The sequence below is a fragment of the Eucalyptus grandis genome, chromosome 4 (assembly GCF_016545825.1).
Source record: "Eucalyptus grandis isolate ANBG69807.140 chromosome 4, ASM1654582v1, whole genome shotgun sequence".
NCBI classification, from domain to species: Eukaryota; Viridiplantae; Streptophyta; class Magnoliopsida; order Myrtales; family Myrtaceae; genus Eucalyptus; species Eucalyptus grandis.
This window is the reverse complement of record NC_052615.1, coordinates 28,813,952-28,820,754: the sequence shown is the minus strand read 5'-3', so window position 1 is coordinate 28,820,754 and position 6,803 is coordinate 28,813,952. Positions and strand designations below refer to the sequence as shown.

Here is a 6,803-nt window from a genome sequence, read left to right as displayed (position 1 = left end):
AGCATAATTTAAAAAAAAAAAAATGGTTTAATTAACAAACTAACATTTAAATCTCTATCCAATATTATCAAATAAATCATATCATCAAATAAATCATATCAAGTCTGTGAAATTGACCTATTCATTACTTTCATTGGGCTTTCTCATAGAAATATCTCTTTTTCATGCAAGTTGAATACAACTCCTGGAGTCAATTGTCCACGGTGTTATGAACCATCAGCACATCACTTTTGTATCCAAAAGATTGTTTGATCACATATGGGGCTTAAGATAAATGCATCGACGCGATGTCATCTCGTACCTTTCAATCCATTAATGCCATGTAACAACAAATATGGGCTTCAAATTTTTATTTATGGTATTATGTACTATATACTCTGTGGCCACAAGAATATAACAGTACGTGTATACTTCCAATGCGAGAGAAAAATCATTGCTGTAGATATTTTATAGGGCAAATATCATTTTTTTAAAAACCTCAAGTTATATTCACTATGATACAAATACTCTAATTTTTTTTATGTCATCAAGAACTCCAAATTATGCTCACTATGATATAAATACCCCATTTTTTTTCTTACAATAAATCTCAAACTCATACATGTACGACTCACACACACACATTTGTCAAAAAAAAAAAAAAAATTATGAGTCTCACACACACATTTGTCGATTTTTTTTATGAGTTATTTTTTTATGAGTTTGTGGTATTTGCATCACAAGTGGCAATTTTAGAGATTTTAGTAACACAGAAAAAAAGTTTATGATATTTATGTCACAGTTGACATATTTGAAAATTTTTGTGGTGCTAACCTCAATTTTTATCGTTTATTCTGTGGAGCTCTCACCATTCAAGTTGCGTTCATCTTTAATAGAAGACGTGTCAAAGAAAGGTACACGAGAGAGAGAGAGAGAGAGAGAGAGAGCAGAGAAAATGAGAAAGGGCCTGGTCACACACTTGCCCTATAGTTACCTACAAAAATTGCTATTGAAGATTGTATTTTGTCCTTTTCGTTATCATCGAAGCGTGCATGGAGTTTTCTCATTTATGACAATCTTGGGAGACCGGCGTGGAGATCTGGTTATCTAGGCTTGCACAAGTGGTCCTGATAAATCTTTATTAAGAAAAAGAATGGATGGAGGAAACTAGGTATATTATTTTTGGGATGAACTATTTGTAACTAGTTAGATGTATTACAAAATACATACGCTGGGAAAAGGATCATATTAAAGAGAAGATATGGTCCTTAACTTATTATGGTCCATTAGCTGCTCACCGATAATGAACAATTATAATGACTTTGGATGAGAACGCGATCATGCCAAACTTTTCTTACACTTCAAATTATTTCTAATCATGTCCCTCTATAAATCAGGGGTGGTGTTTGGATCCTTGGAATTTGGTTATATGGACACCTCACCAAAGATCGGGAGTTTCTTTGATAGGGGCTGTCTCCGCCAGTTCGCTTATGCAGTGGATTACAAGGCTATGTTATTTATTTTAACATACCGATGCCTGCTCGCCCCACCTCCTTGTTGGTGTTTTATATTCGAGTGATCTCAAGGTGCGAACAAACATTGAGATGAAGCTTTTTAAGGACTTGCTTAGGTCCTATGTATTGTTAGATGTGATCCCTCTTCTTGGGTCCATGCAATAAAAGCTCGATATCATCACCGAAAGAAATCATTAAGGGCGCGCATGATAAAATTTATGTTTCTTGATTTGTTTGTTTTTCTGTTCCCCGAAACAGGTTTGGAACAAAAATCCATTTGATAACGCAATTTGATTTCTCTATTTCTGAAATAGATTTTTATTCCAGACATAAAGAAATCGAATAAATCAGAAGTTGAAATTTTTAACTTATCAATTTCTGAAATAGAAATAGAAATTTTTTTTCTCAACTTTTCAATTTAGTTAATTTAGTCCAAAATATTTTAATGATTTTTTAATATAATCATTTCAATCAATATTGATTCAAAATCTTAAGCATTGGGCTAAATGGTGGGAATTGAATAAACAAGGCTTCATTTGTTGCACGCAAGAGATTTCACGCATGGCAATAATCAACTTGCCATATTCATATCTAACGAGTCTTTCTTCACCTACTCTTCCGTAGTACGCCAGACAACGGCTCTATCTGGCTAACTATTTTTTTAATCATAAACTTCATATTGAGGCAGTAAAAAGGTGTCAGATCATTAGGGTTTCATCCAATTTTTCTTTTATATAGTGTCCTTACTTACCAAGACGCGGGTAAAAAGAGATCTAATAAGGAATCTGTTGTTCTTGTAAGAGTGTTGATGAAAATACAAATTTTGATAATAAATTTTTAAATAATCCTAGTGTTGATAATTTTGAAAAAAACTGGTGACAATTTTTGAACATGGTGAGGATTTTTTTAACAAGATTTGGAAAGAAATTGGAATTAGACTTGAAATTAGGATTTTTTTTAGGAGATTAGACTATTATAATCATGGCTATCATTAGACTTATTTGATTAATGTGAAATAAATTTCGGCAAAAACATAACGACATATTCACTACAATTGAATTTCAATTGATTTTTTTTTTGCCACGTTGTTTATTTTTCGAAAGAAAATATTAAGTAATAGGAAACGTAAGCACATGTAATAGGAAATTCCATTAAATTGTATTTTCAACTTTTGTAATGTATTAGTATTATTTCGACTATTATTTTGTATTTGAGGATTTCCTTTGTTGTTATTTAATCAATTTATATTCCTAGAAATAGAAATTTTATTCTGTTATCAAACGGATTTCTGTTCCAGAAATAGAAATTTTGAATCGTTATCAAACGAGTTTCTTTCCTCAGAAACTTGTCTAGGGAATAGAAATTGAAAAATCAATTTCTGGCCAGAAATAAATTTCTGAAATAGAAATTTTGTCATACACGCTCTAAGAGGAAGTTCAATCCAAACCCATCAACATATTTAATTGGATTCACTTTTACTTAAAAATTTTAATTAATAAGTTATGGACCAATTAAAATATGTTAACTACTCCAATAGTTACATCATTTCCCCGCCATAATTATACCGCATCCCTCAGCAGATCTGACCTGAGTAAGGCCGACCCACGCTGGTCCTCGGCTGGCGGAGCCTTGCCTGTGGGTGAGGGAAGAAGTGATTGACAAATCGATCTTGCGGCCTTTAATTTGCTTCCGACCGAAGAACTTTCTTTCCATCGCCAACTTGAGGACGACGTGTCAAATTTTGGCCAACCTCCAATTTGAGAACGAAAGAAGAAATCTTGAGGATGGCACGCCTCGCCATCACCTTGAACTCTCTATTATCCTGTTTTAATTTCCATTTATGAAATGGAATACATATTTTACGTGCCTCTGATTAGTAAGATAACAAGTTATCGCACGCAAACTAAATTAATCATGCCGATGTCCAGAGGAGGTCTCCAGTTTAATTAGTTATATCACAAATTTGTTACAGTAAGAATTTAAACATGAAGCATTGTCTTCGCAAATTCGCTTCTATTTACTTTCTTTTTTTCATTGGAAGAAAAAATTTCATTACACTTAAAAAGAGAAATACATAATTTTAAGATAAAACCAATTCCAAAGAGTTATGGTCCGATGCAAATATGAAAAATGAATCAATTCGTTATCTCTTATAGAGACTCATTCTTTCCATAAGAACGGATTTGTCATAGAATCATAGCACAACTGGTGATCAATGACCGAAACTCACATCATCGTCAATGATGAGAACACACTAAGATTTTTCTGTCTAATAACTACAGCTTTATCAAAAGGCAATGCACGCCTAAGTTTAGCGTCCCCAGCATCATCATCATATAGGGACAACAGTAACACAAATATGTCGAAAAAACACAAATGACGCCTTGTGAATCCTAGATCCATGTGAACAAAAAAAAAATCCCAAATCTAGATTCAACTCTAAATTTGGATAGAAAAGCTGTGAAATGGATATCAATTGATCACAAAATCACATTAACGCGATAGGAGCAAAGCTTCAGAGACGTGGAGTGCTCAACTTTCTAGAGCAAGTACCTAGAGCCAAAGTGAGCAAGCAAATCCAAAGATAGTAGATTCTTCCGAGGCGCTCGCACTTGGATCTTAAAGCTTGCAGGGACAAAACTCTCTACTTTTGCGGAGGAAGTCAACAGTGACGTCCACAAAATCCACGAAGAAGTCCTAAAGATGAAGAGGCAAGGAGATAGAGAGGCAAAGGGAGAGGGTGAAGGCGAGGGCGAGAAAGAGGGAGAGGGATGGAGACTCATCTCTTAGGAATAGAACCTCATAAAAAGGGCTGGCGGTTGGGAAGAGAAGGGGGTTGAGAGAAACCAAACCGCACTTTGCAAGAACTTGCCAGAAAGCCTCCGGTTCATGTAATTTAAAGGCTAATCAAGTTGGGAGTTCAAATTGAAGTCAAACTCAAATAATTTTCAATGTATATATGAAAAATTGTGAACACAGACCCAATTCAAACGATACTCCAATTGATTTCTTGGTATGACTAGATTCTAGTGAACCAATTTAAAACACAAAAAATACTTTGTGAGTATTCTTGTCCAGATCAAAAGTTATTCGACCACTATGGAATTGGTTTAGTTGTTAAGGGGGGAGAAGTACACTATCAATGCCATAAATTGTGTACGGCGCTCACTTTGGTGTCAAAAGTTTCCGTCGGATTACTTAAGTGCCAAATCAAAAAAAAAAAAAAAAAAAAAAAAAACGATCACTTTGGTGCCATCGGCGAGAGATTCTGGCCAAAATGAGTATATGGCTTTTATGTTTGAAAAAAAAAAGTCAACATGGCTTAAGATTGTCCACAATAGATGGCATAAAATGACGTCATTTTAATTTCTTCGTAAGAAATGATGTCATTTTATACCATTCCATGTGGATTCACGTAAGAAACAATGCTGCATTGCTCTACAGCAAAAAATGATGTCGCTAAAGAGGGAGTAAAATAGGTTCGTATACAGTTCTCGCTTGACGTCGACCGTAGCTTGCTCATCCACCGTTGTTCACTCGCCCACTATCGCTCGCCCACTGTCGCTCGCTTGCTGTCGCTCAACCACCGCTGTAGTTGCACTGTCGTTCACGGTCGTTCGTTGGCTGCGTCTCCAACTCTTGATCACTCGGATTTGTCATGTTCTCTATATAAAAATTTAGTGAAAAATTGAAGGTTCCGACGGGCAAATTAGGACGCGGAGGGCAAATTGAGGGCTCGGCTCAGTGGGAAAGTAGTGGGGAAAGTGATGGGGATCTCACTTTTATGGGGACGGAATAGAAAAATTGAGGGTTCCGTCATTCATTCGCTTTCTGTTATGGGGACCGAATAGAAAAATAGGTCACGGAGGAGAAAATGGGGGCTCGACTCGGAGAGAAACAGTGGTAAGATCGAATTTGTTTAATTAATTGGACTGCTTCTGTAGGGGACCGAATGTGATTGAATTGAAAAATGGATGGTGGGGACCTCACTTTGTTTATTCAATTTGGTTTCTTTTGTTTTTGTAAAGGCACCGAATTTGGGAGATTAGTCGCATTTGTTTCTTGACAAACAAAACGACAAGGACCTGCATGTGAAGTTATTGATTCTGTCATATGGTCCCAAAAAGTAATGAATCTTTTTTTTTTTTCATTGGGTGCAGCATCAACATGGACGCAAATCAGGTAGGCGTCATTATTTGCTATGGTGGAGAGTTTCAAATTGACACTGATGATTGAGAATATACTAGTAGAAATGAATATACTATTTATGTCAATGTTCGAAAGCCATCATATATTGATTTTCTGAGGGATTTGGTATATTTTTTACGATGCAAAGTGCAAAAACTACATTACTGTGTTCATGGGAAGAAATTGAAGGATGGCTTGAGATTTTTTAATAACGATAATGGTATTAAGAATATCATTTACCATTATCTTCACAGCGAAAAAGTTAAGGTATATGTTGAGTATTATAGTGATAGTGAGGATGAGTATGAGGATGAAGATGAGAATGGTGATGAGTAAACCACCACTGAAAGAAGAGAAGTGAGGGATCATATTTAAGCGAGTAATCAGGTCGGAGATGAGTTTATGTTAGATGAAGGCCAAAATAAGAGGGAAAGAAGTCATATTAATACAGATGAACAAACAAGGAGATGTCATGAAATCTCGGGTGAAGATTTGAGTAAAGATGTGGGCAATGAAGACTTCATTGGATTAGAATGAGAAATTGCTTTATCCAGTAAATCGGAAGATGAATATTTGGCTTCAGTAAATTTCCCAAGTTATAAAGATGATGATGAACTCGCACAGTCAAGACAAAAGCAAAGGGAATTTCTGAGGAAAAAACTTGCAGCTTCAGTAAAGATGCCCGATCCAGTAAATAGGGATGGAGCTCCGCTGAAAGTAATAGAAGTGAAGATGAAGAAAGCCATGGCGATGAAGTTGCTAGTTCAGAGAATGAGCTTGACAATGATGATGAAGAACCTACTCGTCGAAGAAAAAGTAAGTGCTCTTGCTATAATCCGACCGTTGATAAACTTGTTTTGTCTGTGGGCATGAGATTTTACGATACCAAATAATTCAAGGAAGTTGTTGTGAAGAACTCCATTGATGAACAAAGGAGTGTTCAATTCATTAGAAACACAAAAGAATTTGTGAGAGCTAAGTGCTCACAACCCAATTGTTCATGAAAGCTTTATGGCGCGCTGAGTAAGAATGAGTCATTCCAAATTAGGTCCTTCCAGGAGGAGCATACTTATCCAATTATCTTTAATAATAAAAGGGTAACAAGTGTGTGGTTATCGAAAT

At 35.6% G+C, this 6,803-nt stretch overlaps 1 long non-coding RNA gene across 1 annotated transcript; it reads right to left on the bottom strand.

Moving 5' to 3' along the window:
• Positions 1 to 2,928: 2,928 nt before the first annotated feature.
• Positions 2,929 to 4,343, bottom strand: LOC120292768. Its single transcript, XR_005550367.1, has 2 exons — positions 4,047 to 4,343; positions 2,929 to 3,315 (listed from the first exon to the last, which is right to left on the bottom strand). It is a non-coding gene; the product is annotated as an uncharacterized LOC120292768 (long non-coding RNA).
• Between the last annotated feature and the right edge of the window lie 2,460 nt (positions 4,344 to 6,803).